Source organism: Chiloscyllium punctatum, unplaced genomic scaffold, assembly GCF_047496795.1.
Source record: "Chiloscyllium punctatum isolate Juve2018m unplaced genomic scaffold, sChiPun1.3 scaffold_54, whole genome shotgun sequence".
Taxonomy (NCBI): domain Eukaryota; kingdom Metazoa; phylum Chordata; class Chondrichthyes; order Orectolobiformes; family Hemiscylliidae; genus Chiloscyllium; species Chiloscyllium punctatum.
This window is the reverse complement of record NW_027309789.1, coordinates 2,246,967-2,267,916: the sequence shown is the minus strand read 5'-3', so window position 1 is coordinate 2,267,916 and position 20,950 is coordinate 2,246,967.

The window sequence follows — 20,950 nt, the reverse complement described above, 5'->3', positions numbered from 1 at the left end:
CTGAAACAGAGGGCGAGAAACAGAGGGGCTGAATCAGACAGGCTGAATCAGATGGGCTGAAACAGAGGGGCTGAAACAGAGGGCGAGAAACAGAGTGGCTGAAACAGAGGGCGAGAAACAGAGGGCGAGAAACAGAGGGGCTGAAAAAGTGGGGCTGAAACAAAGGGGCTGAAACAAAGCGCCTGATACAGAGGGCGAGAAACAGAGGGGCTGAAACAGAGGGCGAGAAACAGAGGGGCTGAAACAGAGGGGCTGAAACAGACGGGCTGAAACAGTGGGGCTGAAACAGAGGGCGAAAAACAGAGAGGCTGAAACACAGGGCGAGAAACAGAGGGGCTGAAACAGAGGGCGAGAAACAGAGGGGCTGAAACAGAGGGTCTGAAACAGAGGGGCTGAAACAGAGGGCGAGAAACAGAGTGGCTGAAACAGAGGGCGAGAAACAGAGTGGCGAGAAACAGAGGGGCTGAATCAGAGGGGCTGAATCAGAGGGGCTGAAACAGAGGGCCTGAAACAGAGGGCGAGAAACTAAGGGACTGAATCAGAGGGGCTGAAACAGAGGGGCTGAAACAGACGGGCTGAAACAGAGAGCCTGAAACAGAGGGGCTGAAACAGAGGGGCTGAAATAGAGGGGCTGAAACAGAGGGTCTGAAACAGAGGGCGAGAAACTAAGGTACTGAATCAGAGGGGCTGAAACAGAGGGGCTGAAACAGAGGGGCTGAAACAGACGGGCTGAAACAGAGAGCCTGAAACAGAGTGGCTGAAACAGAGGGGCTGAAATAGAGGGTCTGAAACAGAGGGGCTGAATCAGAGGGGCTGAAACAGAGGGGCTGAATCAGAGGGGTTGAAACAGAGGGGCTGAAACAGAGGGCGAGAAACAGAGAGGCTGAAACAGAGGGCGAGAAACAGAGGGGCTGAAACAGAGGGCGCTAAACAGAGGGGCTGAAACAGAGGGGCTGAAACAGAGGGGCTGAAACAGAGGGCGAGAAACAGAGGGGCTGAAACAGATGGCGAGAAACAGAGGGGCTGAAACAGAGGGCGAGAAACAGAGGGGCTGAATCAGAGGGGCTGAAACAGAGGGCGAGAAAAAGAGGGGCTGAAACAGAGGGCGAGAAACAGAGGGGCTGAAACAGAGGTGCTGAAACAGAGGGTGAGAAACAGAGGGGCTGAAACAGAGGGCGAGAAACAGAGGGGCTGAAACAGAGGGGCTGAAACAGAGGGGCTGATTCAGAGGGGCTGAAACAGAGGGGCTGAATCAGAGGGGCTTAAACAGAGGGCGAGAAACAGAGGGGCTGAAACAGAGGGCGAGAAATAGAGGAGCAGAAACAGAGGGCGAGAAACAGAGGGGCTGAAACAGAGGGGCTGAAACAGAGAGTGCGAAACAGAGGGGCTGAAACAGAGGGCGAGAAACAGAGGGGCTGAAACAGATGGCGAGAAACAGAGGGGCTGAAACAGAGGGCAAGAAACAGAGGGGCTGAAACCGAGTGGCTGAAACAGAAGGGCTGAAACAGAGGGGCTGCAACAGAGGGGCTGAATCAGAGGGGCTGAAACAGAGGGGCTGAATCAGAGGGGCTGAAACAGAAGGCGAGAAACAGAGGGGCTGAAACAGAGGGCGAGAAACAGAGGGGCAGAAACAGAGGGCGAGAAACAGAGGGGCTGAAACAGAGGGGCTGAAACAGAGGGGCTGAAACAGAGGGCAAGAAACAGAGGGGCTGAAACAGAGGGCGAGAAACAGAGGGGCTGAAACAGAGGGGCTGAAACAGAGGGGCTGAAACAGAGGGCGAGAAACAGAGGGGCTGAAACAAAGGGCGACAAACAGAGGGGCTGAAACAGAGGGGCAGAAACAGAGGGGCTGAAACAGAGGGGCTGAATCGGAGGGGCTGAAACAGAGGGGCTGAAACAGAGGGGCTGAAACAGAGGGCAAGAAACAGAGGGGCTGAAACAGAGGGGCTGAAACAGAGGGGCAGAAACAGAGGGCGAGAAACAGAGGGGCTGAAACAGAGGGGCTGAAACGGAGGGCGAGAAACAGAGGGGCTGAATCAGAGGGGCTGAATCAGAGGGGCTGAAACAGAGGGGCTGAAACAGAGGGCGAGAAACTAAGGGACTGAATCAGAGGAGCTGAAACAGAGGGGCTGAAACAGACGGACTGAAACAGAGAGCCTGAAACAGAGGGGCTGAAAAGGAGGGGCTGAAATAGAGGGGCTGAAACAGAGGGGCTGAATCAGAGGGGCTGAAACAGAGGGGCTGAATCAGAGGGTCTGAAACAGAGGGGCTGAAACAGAGGGCGAGAAACAGAGAGGCTGAAACACAGGGCGAGAAACAGAGGTGCTGAAACAGAGGGCAAGAAACAGAGGGGCTGAAACAGAGGGCGAGAAACAGAGGGGCTGAAACAGAGGGGCTGAAACAGAGGGGCTGAAACAGAGGGGCTGAAACAGAGGGCGAGAAACAGAGGGGCTGAAACAGAGGGCGAGAAACAGAGGGGCTGAAACAGAGGGCGAGAAACAGAGGGCGAGAAACAGAGGGACTGAAACAGAGGGTCTGAAACAGAGGCGCTGAAACAGAGGGCGAGAAACAGAGGTGCTGAAACAGAGGGCGAGAAACAGAGGGGCTGAATCAGAGGGGCTGAATCAGAGGGGCTGAAACAGAGGGGCTGAAACAGAGGGCGAGAAACAGAGGGGCTGAATCAGAGGGGCTGAATCAGAGGGGCTGAAACAGAGGGCCTGAAACAGAGGGCGAGAAACTAAGGGACTGAATCAGAGGGGCTGAAACAGAGGGGCTGAAACAGACGGGCTGAAACAGAGAGCCTGAAACAGAGGGGCTGAAACAGAGGGGCTGAAACAGAGGGCGAGAAACAGAGGGGCTAAAACAGAGGGCGATAAACAGAGGGGCTGAAACAGAGGGCAAGAAACAGAGGGGCTGAAACCGAGTGGCTGAAACAGAAGGGCTGAAACAGAGGGGCTGAAACAGAGGGCGAGAAACAGAGGGCGAGAAACAGAGGGGCTGAAACAGAGGGGCTGAAACAGTGGGGCTGAAACAGAGGGGCTGAAACAGAGGGCGAGAAACAGAGGGGCTGAAACAGAGGGCGAGAAACAGAGGGGATGAAACAGAGGGCGAGAATCAGAGGGGCTGAAACAGAGGGCGAGAAACAGAGGGGCTGAAACAGAGGGGCTGAAACAGAGGGGCTGAAACAGAGTGCAAGAAATAGAGGGGCTGAAAAAGAGGGCGAGAAACAGATGGGCTGAAACAGAGGGTGAGAAACAGAGGGGCTGAATCAGAGGGGCTGAAACAGATGCCGAGAAACAGAGGGGCTGAAACAGAGGGCGTTAAACAGAGGGGCTGAAACAGAGGGGCTGAAACAGAGGGGCTGAATCAGAGTGGCTGATTCAGAGGGTCTGAAACAGAGGGGCTGAATCAGAGGGGCGGAAAAAGAGGGCGAGAAACAGAGGGGCAGAAACAGAGGGCAAGAAACAGAGGGACTGAAACAGAGGGGCTGAAACAGAGAGCGCGAAACAGAGGGACTGAAACAGAGGGCGAGAAACAGAGGGGCTGAAACAGAGGGCGAGAAACAGAGGGGCTGAAACAGAGGGCGAGAAACAGAGGGGCTGAAACAGAGGGCAAGAAACAGAGGGGCTGAAACAGAGTGGCTGAAACAGAGGGCGAGAAACAGAGGGGCTGAATCAGACAGGCTGAATCAGATGGGCTGAAACAGAGGGGCTGAAACAGAGGGCGAGAAACAGAGTGGCTGAAACAGAGGGCGAGAAACAGAGGGCGAGAAACAGAGGGGCTGAAAAAGTGGGGCTGAAACAAAGGGGCTGAAACAGAGGGCAAGAAACAGAGGGGCTGAAACCGAGTGGCTGAAACAGAAGGGCTGAAACAGAGGGGCTGCAACAGAGGGGCTGAATCAGAGGGGCTGAAACAGAGGGGCTGAATCAGAGGGGCTGAAACAGAAGGCGAGAAACAGAGGGGCAGAAACAGAGGGCGAGAAACAGAGGGGCTGAAACAGAGGGGCTGAAACAGAGGGCAAGAAACAGAGGGGCTGAAACAGAGGGCGAGAAACAGAGGGGCTGAAACAGAGGGGCTGAAACAGAGGGGCTGAAACAGAGGGCGAGAAACAGAGGGGCTGAAACAAAGGGCGAGAAACAGAGGGGCTGAAACAGAGGGGCAGCAACAGAGGGGCTGAAACAGAGGGGCTGAATCGGAGGGGCTGAAACAGAGGGGCTGAAACAGAGGGGCTGAAACAGAGGGCAAGAAACAGAGGGGCTGAAACAGAGGGGCTGAAACAGAGGGGCAGAAACAGAGGGCGAGAAACAGAGGGGCTGAAACAGAGGGGCTGAAACAGAGGGCGAGAAACAGAGGGGCTGAATCAGAGGGGCTGAATCAGAGGGGCTGAAACAGAGGGGCTGAAACAGAGGGCGAGAAACTAAGGGACTGAATCAGAGGGGCTGAAACAGAGGGGCTGAAACAGACGGACTGAAACAGAGATCCTGAAACAGAGGGGCTGAAAAGGAGGGGCTGAAATAGAGGGGCTGAAACAGAGGGGCTGAATCAGAGGGGCTGAAACAGAGGGGCTGAATCAGAGGGGCTGAAACAGAGGGGCTGAAACAGAGGGCGAGAAACAGAGAGGCTGAAACAGAGGGCGAGAAACAGAGGTGCTGAAACAGAGGGCAAGAAACAGAGGGGCTGAAACAGAGGGCGAGAAACAGAGGGGCTGAAACAGAGGGGCTGAAACAGAGGGGCTGAAACAGAGGGGCTGAAACAGAGGGCGAGAAACAGAGGGGCTGAAACAGAGGGCGAGAAACAGAGGGGCTGAAACAGAGGGCGAGAAACAGAGGGCGAGAAACAGAGGGACTGAAACAGAGGGTCTGAAACAGAGGGGCTGAAACAGAGGGCGAGAAACAGAGGGGCTGAAACAGAGGGCGAGAAACAGAGGGGCTGAATCAGAGGGGCTGAATCAGAGGGGCTGAAACAGAGGGGCTGAAACAGAGGGCGAGAAACAGAGGGGCTGAATCAGAGGGGCTGAATCAGAGGGGCTGAAACAGAGGGCCTGAAACAGAGGGCGAGAAACTAAGGGACTGAATCAGAGGGGCTGAAACAGAGGGTCTGAAACAGACGGGCTGAAACAGAGAGCCTGAAACAGAGGGGCTGAAACAGAGGGGCTGAAACAGAGGGCGAGAAACAGAGGGGCTAAAACAGAGGGCGATAAACAGAGGGGCTGAAACAGAGGGCAAGAAACAGAGGGGCTGAAACCGAGTGGCTGAAACAGAAGGGCTGAAACAGAGGGGCTGAAACAGAGGGCGAGAAACAGAGGGCGAGAAACAGAGGGGCTGAAACAGAGGGGCTGAAACAGTGGGGCTGAAACAGAGGGGCTGAAACAGAGGGCGAGAAACAGAGGGGCTGAAACAGAGGGCGAGAAACAGAGGGGATGAAACAGAGGGCGAGAATCAGAGGGGCTGAAACAGAGGGCGAGAAACAGAGGGGCTGAAACAGAGGGGCTGAAACAGAGGGCAAGAAATAGAGGGGCTGAAAAAGAGGGCGAGAAACAGATGGGCTGAAACAGAGGGTCAGAAACAGAGGGGCTGAATCAGAGGGGCTGAAACAGATGCCGAGAAACAGAGGGGCTGAAACAGAGGGCGAGAAACAGAGGGGCTGAAACAGAGGGGCTGAAACAGAGGGTGAGAAACAGAGGGGCTGAAACAGAGGGCGTTAAACAGAGGGGCTGAAACAGAGGGGCTGAAACAGAGGGGCTGAATCAGAGTGGCTGATTCAGAGGGTCTGAAACAGAGGGGCTGAATCAGAGTGGTGGAAAAAGAGGGCGAGAAACAGAGGGGCAGAAACAGAGGGCAAGAAACAGAGGGTCTGAAACAGAGGGGCTGAAACAGAGAGCGCGAAACAGAGGGACTGAAACAGAGGGCGAGAAACAGAGGGGCTGAAACAGAGGGCGAGAAACAGAGGGGCTGAAACAGAGGGCGAGAAACAGAGGGGCTGAAACAGAGGGCAAGAAACAGAGGGGCTGAAACAGAGTGGCTGAAACAGAGGGCGAGAAACAGAGGGGCAGAAACAGAGGGCAAGAAACAGAGGGTCTGAAACAGAGGGGCTGAAACAGAGAGCGCGAAACAGAGGGACTGAAACAGAGGGCGAGAAACAGAGGGGCTGAAACAGAGGGCGAGAAACAGAGGGGCTGAAACAGAGGGCGAGAAACAGAGGGGCTGAAACAGAGGGCAAGAAACAGAGGGGCTGAAACAGAGTGGCTGAAACAGAGGGCGAGAAACAGAGGGGCTGAATCAGACAGGCTGAATCAGATGGGCTGAAACAGAGGGGCTGAAACAGAGGGCGAGAAACAGAGTGGCTGAAACAGAGCGCGAGAAACAGAGGGCGAGAAACAGAGGGGCTGAAAAAGTGGGGCTGAAACAAAGGGGCTGAAACAAAGCGCCTGTTACAGAGGGCGAGAAACAGAGGGGCTGAAACAGAGGGCGAGAAACAGAGGGGCTGAAACAGAGGGGCTGAAACAGACGGGCTGAAACAGTGGGGCTGAAACAGAGGGCGAGAAACAGAGAGGCTGAAACACAGGGCGAGAAACAGAGGGGCTGAAACAGAGGGCGAGAAACAGAGGGGCTGAAAAAGAGGGACTGAAACAGAGAGGCTGAAACAGAGGGGCTGAAACAGAGGGCGAGAAACAGAGTGGCTGAAACAGAGGGCGAGAAACAGAGTGGCTGAAACAGAGGGCGAGAAACAGAGGGGCTGAAACAGAGGGGCTGAAACAGAGGGGCGGAAACAGAGGGGCTGAAACAGAGGGCGAGAAACAGAGGGGCTGAAACAGAGGGCCAGAAACAGAGTGGCTGAAACAGAGGGCGAGAAACAGAGGGGCTGAAACAGAGGGCAAGAAACAGAGGGGCTGAAACAGAGGGCGAGAAACAGAGGGGCTGAAACAGAGGGGCTGAAACAGAGGGGCGGAAACAGAGGGGCTGAAACAGAGAGCGAGAAACAGAGGGGCTGAAACAGAGGGGCGGAAACAGAGGGGCTGAAACAGAGGGCGAGAAACATAGTGGCTGAAACAAAGGGGCTGAAACAGTGTGGCTAAAATAGAGGGGTGAAACAGAGGGCGAGAAATAGAGGGGCTGAAACAGAGGGCGAGAAACCGAGGGGCTGAAACAGAGGGCGAGAAACAGAGGGGCTGAAACAGAGGGCGAGAAACAGAGGGGCTGAAACAGAGGGGCTGAAACAGAGGGGCTGAAACAGAGGGCGAGAAACAGAGGGGCTGAAACAGAGGGCGAGAAACAGAGGGGCTGAAACAGAGGGCGAGAAACAGAGGGGCTGAAACAGAGGGGCTGAAACAGAGGGGCTGAAACAGAGGGCTAGAAACAGAGGGGCTGAAACAGAGGGCGAGAAACAGAGGGGCTGAAACAGAGGGGCTGACACAGAGGGGCTGAAACAGAGGGCGAGAAACAGACGGGCTGAAACAGAGGGGCTGAAACAGAGGGGCTGAATCGGAGGGGCTGAAACAGAGGGGCTGAAACAGAGGGGCTGAAACAGAGGGCAAGAAACAGAGGGGCTGAAACAGAGGGGCTGAAACAGAGGGGCAGAAACAGAGGGCGAGAAACAGAGGGGCTGAATCAGAGGGGCTGAATCAGAGGGGCTGAAACAGAGGGGCTGAAACAGAGGGCGAGAAACAGAGGGGCTGAATCAGAGGGGCTGAATCAGAGGGGCTGAAACAGAGGGCCTGAAACAGAGGGCGAGAAACTAAGGGACTGAATCAGAGGGGCTGAAACAGAGGGGCTGAAACAGACGGGCTGAAACAGAGAGCCTGAAACAGAGGGGCTGAAACAGAGGGGCTGAAATAGAGGGGCTGAAACAGAGGGGCTGAAACAGAGGGCGAGAAACTAAGGTACTTAATCAGAGGGGCTGAAACAGAGGGGCTGAAACAGAGGGGCTGAAACAGACGGGCTGAAACAGAGAGCCTGAAACAGAGTGGCTGAAACAGAGGGGCTGAAATAGAGGGTCTGAAACAGAGGGGCTAAAACAGAGGGGCTGAAACAGAGGGGCTGAATCAGAGGGGCTGAAACAGAGGGGCTGAAACAGAGGGCGAGAAACAGAGAGGCTGAAACAGAGGGCGAGAAACAGAGGGGCTGAAACAGAGGGCGAGAAACAGAGGGGCTGAAAAAGAGGGGCTGAAACAGAGGGGCTGAAACAGAGGGCGAGAAACAGAGGGGCTGAAACAGATGGCGAGAAACAGAGGGGCTGAAACAGAGGGCGAGAAACAGAGGGGCTGAATCAGAGGGGCTGAAACAGAGGGCGAGAAACAGAGGGGCTGAAACAGAGGGCGAGAAACAGAGGGGCTGAAACAGAGGTGCTGAAACAGAGGGTGAGAAACAGAGGGGCTGAAACAGAGGGCGAGAAACAGAGGGGCTGAAACAGAGGGGCTGAAACAGAGGGGCTGATTCAGAGGGGCTGAAACAGAGGGGCTGAATCAGAGGGGCTGAAACAGAGGGCGAGAAACAGAGGGGCTGAAACAGAGGGCGAGAAACAGAGGAGCAGAAACAGAGGGCGAGAAACAGAGGGGCTGAAACAGAGGGGCTGAAACAGAGAGTGCGAAACAGCGGGGCTGAAACAGAGGGCGAGAAACAGAGGGGCTGAAACAGAGGGCGAGAAACAGAGGGGCTGAAACAGAGGGCAAGAAACAGAGGGGCTGAAGCCGAGTGGCTGAAACAGAAGGGCTGAAACAGAGGGGCTGCAACAGAGGGGCTGAATCAGAGGGGCTGAAACAGAGGGGCTGAATCAGAGGGGCTGAAACAGAAGGCGAGAAACAGAGGGGCTGAAACAGAGGGCGAGAAACAGAGGGGCAGAAACAGAGGGCGAGAAACAGAGAGGCTGAAACAGAGGGGCTGAAACAGAGGGGCTGAAACAGAGGGCAAGAAACAGAGGGGCTGAAACAGAGGGCGAGAAACAGAGGGGCTGAAACAGAGGGGCTGAAACAGACGGGCTGAAACAGAGGGCGAGAAACAGAGGGGCTGAAACAAAGGGCGAGAAACAGAGGGGCTGAAACAGAGGGGCAGAAACAGAGGGGCTGAAACAGAGGGGCTGAATCGGAGGGGCTGAAACAGAGGGGCTGAAACAGAGGGGCTGAAACAGAGGGCAAGAAACAGAGGGGCTGAAACAGAGGGGCTGAAACAGAGGGGCAGAAACAGAGGGCGAGAAACAGAGGGGCTGAAACAGAGGGGCTGAAACAGAGGGCGAGAAACAGAGGGGCTGAATCAGAGGGGCTGAATCAGAGGGGCTGAAACAGAGGGGCTGAAACAGAGGGCGAGAAACTAAGGGACTGAATCAGAGGGGCTGAAACAGAGGGGCTGAAACAGACGGACTGAAACAGAGAGCCTGAAACAGAGGGGCTGAAAAGGAGGGGCTGAAATAGAGGGGCTGAAACAGAGGGGCTGAATCAGAGGGGCTGAAACAGAGGGGCTGAATCAGAGGGGCTGAAACAGAGGTCGAGAAACAGTGGGGCTGAAACAGAGGGGCTGAATCAGAGGGGCTGAAACAGAGGGGCTGAAACAGAGGGCGAGAAACAGAGAGGCTTAAACAGAGGGCGAGAAACAGAGGGGCTGAAACAGAGGGCAAGAAACAGAGGGGCTGAAACAGAGGGCGAGAAACAGAGGGGCTGAAACAGAGGGGCTGAAACAGAGGGGCTGAAACAGAGGGGCTGAAACAGAGGGCGAGAAACAGAGGGGCTGAAACAGAGGGCGAGAAACAGAGGGGCTGAAACAGAGGGGCTGAAACAGAGGGGCTGAAACAGAGGGGCTGAATCAGAGGGGCTGAAACAGAGGGGCTGAAACAGAGGGCGAGAAACAGAGAGGCTGAAACAGAGGGCGAGAAACAGAGGGGCTGAAACAGAGGGCGAGAAACAGAGGGGCTGAAACAGAGGGGCTGAAACAGAGGGGCTGAAACAGAGGGCGATAAACAGAGGGGCTGAAACAGATGGCGAGAAACAGAGGGGCTGAAACAGAGGGCGAGAAACAGAGGGGCTGAATCAGAGGGGCTGAAACAGAGGGCGAGAAACAGAGGGGCTGAAACAGAGGGCGAGAAACAGAGGGGCTGAAACAGAGGTGCTGAAACAGAGGGTGAGAAACAGAGGGGCTGAAACAGAGGGCGAGAAACAGAGGGGCTGAAACAGAGGGGCTGAAACAGAGGGGCTGATTCAGAGGGGCTGAAACAGAGGGGCTGAATCAGAGGGGCTGAAACAGAGGGCGAGAAACAGAGGGGCTGAAACAGAGGGCGAGAAACAGAGGAGCAGAAACAGAGGGCGAGAAACAGAGGGGCTGAAACAGAGGGGCTGAAACAGAGAGGGCGAGAAACAGAGGAGCAGAAACAGAGGGCGAGAAACAGAGGGGCTGAAACAGAGGGGCTGAAACAGAGAGTGCGAAACAGAGGGGCTGAAACAGAGGGCGAGAAACAGAGGGGCTGAAACAGAGGGCGAGAAACAGAGGGGCTGAAACAGAGGGCAAGAAACAGAGGGGCTGAAGCCGAGTGGCTGAAACAGAAGGGCTGAAACAGAGGGGCTGCAACAGAGGGGCTGAATCAGAGGGGCTGAAACAGAGGGGCTGAATCAGAGGGGCTGAAACAGAAGGCGAGAAACAGAGGGGCTGAAACAGAGGGCGAGAAAGAGAGGGGCAGAAACAGAGGGCGAGAAACAGAGAGGCTGAAACAGAGGGGCTGAAACAGAGGGGCTGAAACAGAGGGCAAGAAACAGAGGGGCTGAAACAGAGGGCGAGAAACAGAGGGGCTGAAACAGAGTGGCTGAAACAGAGGGGCTGAAACAGAGGGCGAGAAACAGAGGGCCTGAAACAAAGGGCGAGAAACAGAGGGGCTGAAACAGAGGGGCAGAAACAGAGGGGCTGAAACAGAGGGGCTGAATCGGAGGGGCTGAAACTGAGGGGCTGAAACAGAGGGGCTGAAACAGAGGGCAAGAAACAGAGGGGCTGAAACAGAGGGGCTGAAACAGAGGGGCAGAAACAGAGGGCGAGAAACAGAAGGGCTGAAACAGAGGGGCTGAAACAGAGGGCGAGAAACAGAGGGGCTGAATCAGAGGGGCTGAATCAGAGGGGCTGAAACAGAGGGGCTGAAACAGAGGGCGAGAAACTAAGGGACTGAATCAGAGGGGCTGAAACAGAGGGGCTGAAACAGACGGACTGAAACAGAGAGCCTGAAACAGAGGGGCTGAAAAGGAGGGGCTGAAATAGAGGGGCTGAAACAGAGGGGCTGAATCAGAGGGGCTGAAACAGAGGGGCTGAATCAGAGGGGCTGAAACAGAGGGGCTGAAACAGAGGGCGAGAAACAGAGAGGCTGAAACAGAGGGCGAGAAACAGAGGTGCTGAAACAGAGGGCAAGAAACAGAGGGGCTGAGACAGAGGGCGAGAAACAGAGGGGCTGAAACAGAGGGGCTGAAACAGAGGGGCTGAAACAGAGGGGCTGAAACAGAGGGCGAGAAACAGAGGGGCTGAAACAGAGGGCGAGAAACAGAGGGGCTGAAACAGAGGGCGAGAAACAGAGGGCGAGAAACAGAGGGACTGAAACAGAGGGTCTGAAACAGAGGGGCTGAAACAGAGGGCGAGAAACAGAGGGGCTGAAACAGAGGGCGAGAAACAGAGGGGCTGAATCAGAGGGGCTGAATCAGAGGGGCTGAAACAGAGGGGCTGAAACAGAGGGCGAGAAACAGAGGGGCTGAATCAGAGGGGCTGAATCAGAGGGGCTGAAACAGAGGGCCTGAAACAGAGGGCGAGAAACTAAGGGACTGAATCAGAGGGGCTGAAACAGAGGGTCTGAAACAGACGGGCTGAAACAGAGAGCCTGAAACAGAGGGGCTGAAACAGAGGGGCTGAAACAGAGGGCGAGAAACAGAGGGGCTAAAACAGAGGGCGATAAACAGAGGGGCTGAAACAGAGGGCAAGAAACAGAGGGGCTGAAACCGAGTGGCTGAAACAGAAGGGCTGAAACAGAGGGGCTGAAACAGAGGGCGAGAAACAGAGGGCGAGAAACAGAGGGGCTGAAACAGAGGGGCTGAAACAGTGGGGCTGAAACAGAGGGGCTGAAACAGAGGGCGAGAAACAGAGGGGCTGAAACAGAGGGCGAGAAACAGAGGGGATGAAACAGAGGGCGAGAATCAGAGGGGCTGAAACAGAGGGCGAGAAACAGAGGGGCTGAAACAGAGGGGCTGAAACAGAGGGCAAGAAATAGAGGGGCTGAAAAAGAGGGCGAGAAACAGATGGGCTGAAACAGAGGGTCAGAAACAGAGGGGCTGAATCAGAGGGGCTGAAACAGATGCCGAGAAACAGAGGGGCTGAAACAGAGGGCGAGAAACAGAGGGGCTGAAACAGAGGGGCTGAAACAGAGGGTGAGAAACAGAGGGGCTGAAACAGAGGGCGTTAAACAGAGGGGCTGAAACAGAGGGGCTGAAACAGAGGGGCTGAATCAGAGTGGCTGATTCAGAGGGTCTGAAACAGAGGGGCTGAATCAGAGTGGTGGAAAAAGAGGGCGAGAAACAGAGGGGCAGAAACAGAGGGCAAGAAACAGAGGGTCTGAAACAGAGGGGCTGAAACAGAGAGCGCGAAACAGAGGGACTGAAACAGAGGGCGAGAAACAGAGGGGCTGAAACAGAGGGCGAGAAACAGAGGGGCTGAAACAGAGGGCGAGAAACAGAGGGGCTGAAACAGAGGGCAAGAAACAGAGGGGCTGAAACAGAGTGGCTGAAACAGAGGGCGAGAAACAGAGGGGCTGAATCAGACAGGCTGAATCAGATGGGCTGAAACAGAGGGGCTGAAACAGAGGGCGAGAAACAGAGTGGCTGAAACAGAGGGCGAGAAACAGAGGGCGAGAAACAGAGGGGCTGAAAAAGTGGGGCTGAAACAAAGGGGCTGAAACAAAGCGCCTGTTACAGAGGGCGAGAAACAGAGGGGCTGAAACAGAGGGCGAGAAACAGAGGGGCTGAAACAGAGGGGCTGAAACAGACGGGCTGAAACAGTGGGGCTGAAACAGAGGGCGAGAAACAGAGAGGCTGAAACACAGGGCGAGAAACAGAGGGGCTGAAACAGAGGGCGAGAAACAGAGGGGCTGAAAAAGAGGGACTGAAACAGAGAGGCTGAAACAGAGGGGCTGAAACAGAGGGCGAGAAACAGAGTGGCTGAAACAGAGGGCGAGAAACAGAGTGGCTGAAACAGAGGGCGAGAAACAGAGGGGCTGAAACAGAGGGGCTGAAACAGAGGGGCGGAAACAGAGGGGCTGAAACAGAGGGCGAGAAACAGTGGGGCTGAAACAGAGGGCCAGAAACAGAGTGGCTGAAACAGAGGGCGAGAAACAGAGGGGCTGAAACAGAGGGCAAGAAACAGAGGGGCTGAAACAGAGGGCGAGAAACAGAGGGGCTGAAACAGAGGGGCTGAAACAGAGGGGCGGAAACAGAGGGGCTGAAACAGAGAGCGAGAAACAGAGGGGCTGAAACAGAGGGGCGGAAACAGAGGGGCTGAAACAGAGGGCGAGAAACATAGTGGCTGAAACAAAGGGGCTGAAACAGTGTGGCTAAAATAGAGGGGTGAAACAGAGGGCGAGAAATAGAGGGGCTGAAACAGAGGGCGAGAAACCGAGGGGCTGAAACAGAGGGCGAGAAACAGAGGGGCTGAAACAGAGGGCGAGAAACAGAGGGGCTGAAACAGAGGGGCTGAAACAGAGGGGCTGAAACAGAGGGCGAGAAACAGAGGGGCTGAAACAGAGGGCGAGAAACAGAGGGGCTGAAACAGAGGGCGAGAAACAGAGGGGCTGAAACAGAGGGCGAGAAACAGAGGGGCTGAAACAGAGGGGCTGAAACAGAGGGGCTGAAACAGAGGGCGAGAAACAGAGGGGCTGAAACAGAGGGCGAGAAACAGAGGGGCTGAAACAGAGGGGCTGACACAGAGGGGCTGAAACAGAGGGCGAGAAACAGACGGGCTGAAACAGAGGGGCTGAAACAGAGGGGCTGAATCGGAGGGGCTGAAACAGAGGGGCTGAAACAGAGGGGCTGAAACAGAGGGCAATAAACAGAGGGGCTGAAACAGAGGGGCTGAAACAGAGGGGCAGAAACAGAGGGCGAGAAACAGAGGGGCTGAATCAGAGGGGCTGAATCAGAGGGGCTGAAACAGAGGGGCTGAAACAGAGGGCGAGAAACAGAGGGGCTGAATCAGAGGGGCTGAATCAGAGGGGCTGAAACAGAGGGCCTGAAACAGAGGGCGAGAAACTAAGGGACTGAATCAGAGGGGCTGAAACAGAGGGGCTGAAACAGACGGGCTGAAACAGAGAGCCTGAAACAGAGGGGCTGAAACAGAGGGGCTGAAATAGAGGGGCTGAAACAGAGGGGCTGAAACAGAGGGCGAGAAACTAAGGTACTGAATCAGAGGGGCTGAAACAGAGGGGCTGAAACAGAGGGGCTGAAACAGACGGGCTGAAACAGAGAGCCTGAAACAGAGTGGCTGAAACAGAGGGGCTGAAATAGAGGGTCTGAAACAGAGGGGCTAAAACAGAGGGGCTGAAACAGAGGGGCTGAAACAGAGGGCGAGAAACAGAGAGGCTGAAACAGAGGGCGAGAAACAGAGGGGCTGAAACAGAGGGCGAGAAACAGAGGGGCTGAAAAAGAGGGGCTGAAACAGAGGGGCTGAAACAGAGGGCGAGAAACAGAGGGGCTGAAACAGAGGGGCTGAAACAGAGGGGCTGAAACAGAGGGGCTGAAACAGAGGGCGAGAAACAGAGGGGCTGAAACAGAGGGCGAGAAACAGAGGGGCTGTAACAGAGGGCGAGAAACAGAGGGCGAGAAACAGAGGGACTGAAACAGAGGGTCTGAAACAGAGGGGCTGAAACAGAGGGCGAGAAACAGAGGGGCTGAAACAGAGGGCGAGAAACAGAGGGGCTGAATCAGAGGGGCTGAATCAGAGGGGCTGAAACAGAGGGGCTGAAACAGAGGGCGAGAAACAGAGGGGCTGAATCAGAGGGGCTGAATCAGAGGGGCTGAAACAGAGGGCCTGAAACAGAGGGCGAGAAACTAAGGGACTGAATCAGAGGGGCTGAAACAGAGGGTCTGAAACAGACGGGCTGAAACAGAGAGCCTGAAACAGAGGGGCTGAAACAGAGGGGCTGAAACAGAGGGCGAGAAACAGAGGGGCTAAAACAGAGGGCGATAAACAGAGGGGCTGAAACAGAGGGCAAGAAACAGAGGGGCTGAAACCGAGTGGCTGAAACAGAAGGGCTGAAACAGAGGGGCTGAAACAGAGGGCGAGAAACAGAGGGCGAGAAACAGAGGGGCTGAAACAGAGGGGCTGAAACAGTGGGGCTGAAACAGAGGGGCTGAAACAGAGGGCGAGAAACAGAGGGGCTGAAACAGAGGGCGAGAAACAGAGGGGATGAAACAGAGGGCGAGAATCAGAGGGGCTGAAACAGAGGGCGAGAAACAGAGGGGCTGAAACAGAGGGGCTGAAACAGAGGGCAAGAAATAGAGGGGCTGAAAAAGAGGGCGAGAAACAGATGGGCTGAAACAGAGGGTCAGAAACAGAGGGGCTGAATCAGAGGGGCTGAAACAGATGCCGAGAAACAGAGGGGCTGAAACAGAGGGCGAGAAACAGAGGGGCTGAAACAGAGGGGCTGAAACAGAGGGTGAGAAAAAGAGGGGCTGAAACAGAGGGCGTTAAACAGAGGGGCTGAAACAGAGGGGCTGAAACAGAGGGGCTGAATCAGAGTGGCTGATTCAGAGGGTCTGAAACAGACGGGCTGAATCAGAGTGGTGGAAAAAGAGGGCGAGAAACAGAGGGGCAGAAACAGAGGGCAAGAAACAGAGGGTCTGAAACAGAGGGGCTGAAACAGAGAGCGCGAAACAGAGGGACTGAAACAGAGGGCGAGAAACAGAGGGGCTGAAACAGAGGGCGAGAAACAGAGGGGCTGAAACAGAGGGCGAGAAACAGAGGGGCTGAAACAGAGGGCAAGAAACAGAGGGGCTGAAACAGAGTTGCTGAAACAGAGGGCGAGAAACAGAGGGGCTGAATCAGACAGGCTGAATCAGATGGGCTGAAACAGAGGGGCTGAAACAGAGGGCGAGAAACAGAGTGGCTGAAACAGAGGGCGAGAAACAGAGGGCGAGAAACAGAGGGGCTGAAAAAGTGGGGCTGAAACAAAGGGGCTGAAACAAAGCGCCTGTTACAGAGGGCGAGAAACAGAGGGGCTGAAACAGAGGGCGAGAAACAGAGGGGCTGAAACAGAGGGGCTGAAACAGACGGGCTGAAACAGTGGGGCTGAAACAGAGGGCGAGAAACAGAGAGGCTGAAACACAGGGCGAGAAACAGAGGGGCTGAAACAGAGGGCGAGAAACAGAGGGGCTGAAAAAGAGGGACTGAAACAGAGAGGCTGAAACAGAGGGGCTGAAACAGAGGGCGAGAAACAGAGTGGCTGAAACAGAGGGCGAGAAACAGAGTGGCTGAAACAGAGGGCGAGAAACAGAGGGGCTGAAACAGAGGGGCTGAAACAGAGGGGCGGAAACAGAGGGGCTGAAACAGAGGGCGAGAAACAGTGGGGCTGAAACAGAGGGCCAGAAACAGAGTGGCTGAAACAGAGGGCGAGAAACAGAGGGGCTGAAACAGAGGGCAAGAAACAGAGGGGCTGAAACAGAGGGCGAGAAACAGAGGGGCTGAAACAGAGGGGCTGAAACAGAGGGGCGGAAACAGAGGGGCTGAAACAGAGAGCGAGAAACAGAGGGGCTGAAACAGAGGGGCGGAAACAGAGGGGCTGAAACAGAGGGCGAGAAACATAGTGGCTGAAACAAAGGGGCTGAAACAGTGTGGCTAAAATAGAGGGGTGAAACAGAGGGCGAGAAATAGAGGGGCTGAAACAGAGGGCGAGAAACCGAGGGGCTGAAACAGAGGGCGAGAAACAGAGGGGCTGAAACAGAGGGCGAGAAACAGAGGGGCTGAAACAGAGGGGCTGAAACAGAGGGGCTGAAACAGAGGGCGAGAAACAGAGGGGCTGAAACAGAGGGCGAGAAACAGAGGGGCTGAAACAGAGGGCGAGAAACAGAGGGGCTGAAACAGAGGGCGAGAAACAGAGGGGCTGAAACAGAGGGGCTGAAACAGAGGGGCTGAAACAGAGGGCGAGAAACAGAGGGGCTGAAACAGAGGGCGAGAAACAGAGGGGCTGAAACAGAGGGGCTGACACAGAGGGGCTGAAACAGAGGGCGAGAAACAGACGGGCTGAAACAGAGGGGCTGAAACAGAGGGGCTGAATCGGAGGGGCTGAAACAGAGGGGCTGAAACAGAGGGGCTGAAACAGAGGGCAAGAAACAGAGGGGCTGAAACAGAGGGGCTGAAACAGAGGGGCAGAAACAGAGGGCGAGAAACAGAGGGGCTGAATCAGAGGGGCTGAATCAGAGGGGCTGAAACAGAGGGGCTGAAACAGAGGGCGAGAAACAGAGGGGCTGAATCAGAGGGGCTGAATCAGAGGGGCTGAAACAGAGGGCCTGAAACAGAGGGCGAGAAACTAAGGGACTGAATCAGAGGGGCTGAAACAGAGGGGCTGAAACAGACGGGCTGAAACAGAGAGCCTGAAACAGAGGGGCTGAAACAGAGGGGCTGAAATAGAGGGGCTGAAACAGAGGGGCTGAAACAGAGGGCGAGAAACTAAGGTACTGAATCAGAGGGGCTGAAACAGAGGGGCTGAAACAGAGGGGCTGAAACAGACGGGCTGAAACAGAGAGCCTGAAACAGAGTGGCTGAAACAGAGGGGCTGAAATAGAGGGTCTGAAACAGAGGGGCTAAAACAGAGGGGCTGAAACAGAGGGGCTGAAACAGAGGGCGAGAAACAGAGAGGCTGAAACAGAGGGCGAGAAACAGAGGGGCTGAAACAGAGGGCGAGAAACAGAGGGGCTGAAAAAGAGGGGCTGAAACAGAGGGGCTGAAACAGAGGGCGAGAAACAGAGGGGCTGAAACAGAGGGGCTGAAACAGAGGGCGAGAAACAGAGGGGCTGAAACAGAGGGCGAGAAACAGAGGGGCTGAAACAGAGGGCGAGAAACAGAGGGCGAGAAACAGAGGGACTGAAACAGAGGGTCTGAAACAGAGGGGCTGAAACAGAGGGCGATAAACAGAGGGGCTGAAACAGAGGGCGAGAAACAGAGGGGCTGAATCAGAGGGGCTGAATCAGAGGGGCTGAAACAGAGGGGCTGAAACAGAGGGCGAGAAACAGAGGGGCTGAATCAGAGGGGCTGAATCAGAGGGGCTGAAACAGAGGGCCTGAAACAGAGGGCGAGAAACTAAGGGACTGAATCAGAGGGGCTGAAACAGAGGGTCTGAAACAGACGGGCTGAAACAGAGAGCCTGAAACAGAGGGGCTGAAACAGAGGGGCTGAAACAGAGGGCGAGAAACAGAGGGGCTAAAACAGAGGGCGATAAACAGAGGGGCTGAAACAGAGGGCAAGAAACAGAGGGGCTGAAACCGAGTGGCTGAAACAGAAGGGCTGAAACAGAGGGGCTGAAACAGAGGGCGAGAAACAGAGGGCGAGAAACAGAGGGGCTGAAACAGAGGGGCTGAAACAGTGGGGCTGAAACAGAGGGGCTGAAACAGAGGGCGAGAAACAGAGGGGCTGAAACAGAGGGCGAGAAACAGAGGGGCTGAAACAGAGGGCGAGAAACAGAGGGGCTGAATCAGAGGGGCTGAATCAGAGGGGCTGAAACAGAGGGGCTGAAACAGAGGGCGAGAAACAGAGGGGCTGAATCAGAGGGGCTGAATCAGAGGGGCTGAAACAGAGGGCCTGAAACAGAGGGCGAGAAACTAAGGGACTGAATCAGAGGGGCTGAAACAGAGGGTCTGAAACAGACGGGCTGAAACAGAGAGCCTGAAACAGAGGGGCTGAAACAGAGGGGCTGAAACAGAGGGCGAGAAACAGAGGGGCTAAAACAGAGGGCGATAAACAGAGGGGCTGAAACAGAGGGCAAGAAACAGAGGGGCTGAAACCGAGTGGCTGAAACAGAAGGGCTGAAACAGAGGGGCTGAAACAGAGGGCGAGAAACAGAGGGCGAGAAACAGAGGGGCTGAAACAGAGGGGCTGAAACAGTGGGGCTGAAACAGAGGGGCTGAAACAGAGGGCGAGAAACAGAGGGGCTGAAACAGAGGGCGAGAAACAGAGGGGATGAAACAGAGGGCGAGAATCAGAGGGGCTGAAACAGAGGGCGAGAAACAGAGGGGCTGAAACAGAGGGGCTGAAACAGAGGGCAAGAAATAGAGGGGCTGAAAAAGAGGGCGAGAAACAGATGGGCTGAAACAGAGGGTCAGAAACAGAGGGGCTGAATCAGAGGGGCTGAAACAGATGCCGAGAAACAGAGGGGCTGAAACAGAGGGCGAGAAACAGAGGGGCTGAAACAGAGGGGCTGAAACAGAGGGTGAGAAAAAGAGGGGCTGAAACAGAGGGCGTTAAACAGAGGGGCTGAAACAGAGGGGCTGAAACAGAGGGGCTGAATCAGAGTGGCTGATTCAGAGGGTCTGAAACAGACGGGCTGAATCAGAGTGGTGGAAAAAGAGGGCGAGAAACAGAGGGGCAGAAACAGAGGGCAAGAAACAGAGGGTCTGAAACAGAGGGGCTGAAACAGAGAGCGCGAAACAGAGGGACTGAAACAGAGGGCGAGAAACAGAGGGGCTGAAACAGAGGGCGAGAAACAGAGGGGCTGAAACAGAGGGCGAGAAACAGAGGGGCTGAAACAGAGGGCAAGAAACAGAGGGGCTGAAACAGAGTGGCTGAAACAGAGGGCGAGAAACAGAGGGGCTGAATCAGACAGGCTGAATCAGATGGGCTGAAACAGAGGGGCTGAAACAGAGGGCGAGAAACAGAGTGGCTGAAACAGAGGGCGAGAAACAGAGGGCGAGAAACAGAGGGGCTGAAAAAGTGGGGCTGAAACAAAGGGGCTGAAACAAAGCGCCTGTTACAGAGGGCGAGAAACAGAGGGGCTGAAACAGAGGGCGAGAAACAGAGGGGCTGAAACAGAGGGGCTGAAACAGACGGGCTGAAACAGTGGGGCTGAAACAGAGGGCGAGAAACAGAGAGGCTGAAACACAGGGCGAGAAACAGAGGGGCTGAAACAGAGGGCGAGAAACAGAGGGGCTGAAAAAGAGGGACTGAAACAGAGAGGCTGAAACAGAGGGGCTGAAACAGAGGGCGAGAAACAGAGTGGCTGAAACAGAGGGCGAGAAACAGAGTGGCTGAAACAGAGGGCGAGAAACAGAGGGGCTGAAACAGAGGGGCTGAAACAGAGGGGCGGAAACAGAGGGGCTGAAACAGAGGGCGAGAAACAGTGGGGCTGAAACAGAGGGCCAGAAACAGAGTGGCTGAAACAGAGGGCGAGAAACAGAGGGGCTGAAACAGAGGGCAAGAAACAGAGGGGCTGAAACAGAGGGCGAGAAACAGAGGGGCTGAAACAGAGGGGCTGAAACAGAGGGGCGGAAACAGAGGGGCTGAAACAGAGAGCGAGAAACAGAGGGGCTGAAACAGAGGGGCGGAAACAGAGGGGCTGAAACAGAGGGCGAGAAACATAGTGGCTGAAACAAAGGGGCTGAAACAGTGTGGCTAAAATAGAGGGGTGAAACAGAGGGCGAGAAATAGAGGGGCTGAAACAGAGGGCGAGAAACCGAGGGGCTGAAACAGAGGGCGAGAAACAGAGGGGCTGAAACAGAGGGCGAGAAACAGAGGGGCTGAAACAGAGAGGCTGAAACAGAGGGGCTGAAACAGAGGGCGAGAAACAGAGGGGCTGAAACAGAGGGCGAGAAACAGAGGGGCTGAAACAGAGGGCGAGAAACAGAGGGGCTGAAACAGAGGGCGAGAAACAGAGGGGCTGAAACAGAGGGGCTGAAACAGAGGGGCTGAAACAGAGGGCGAGAAACAGAGGGGCTGAAACAGAGGGCGAGAAACAGAGGGGCTGAAAC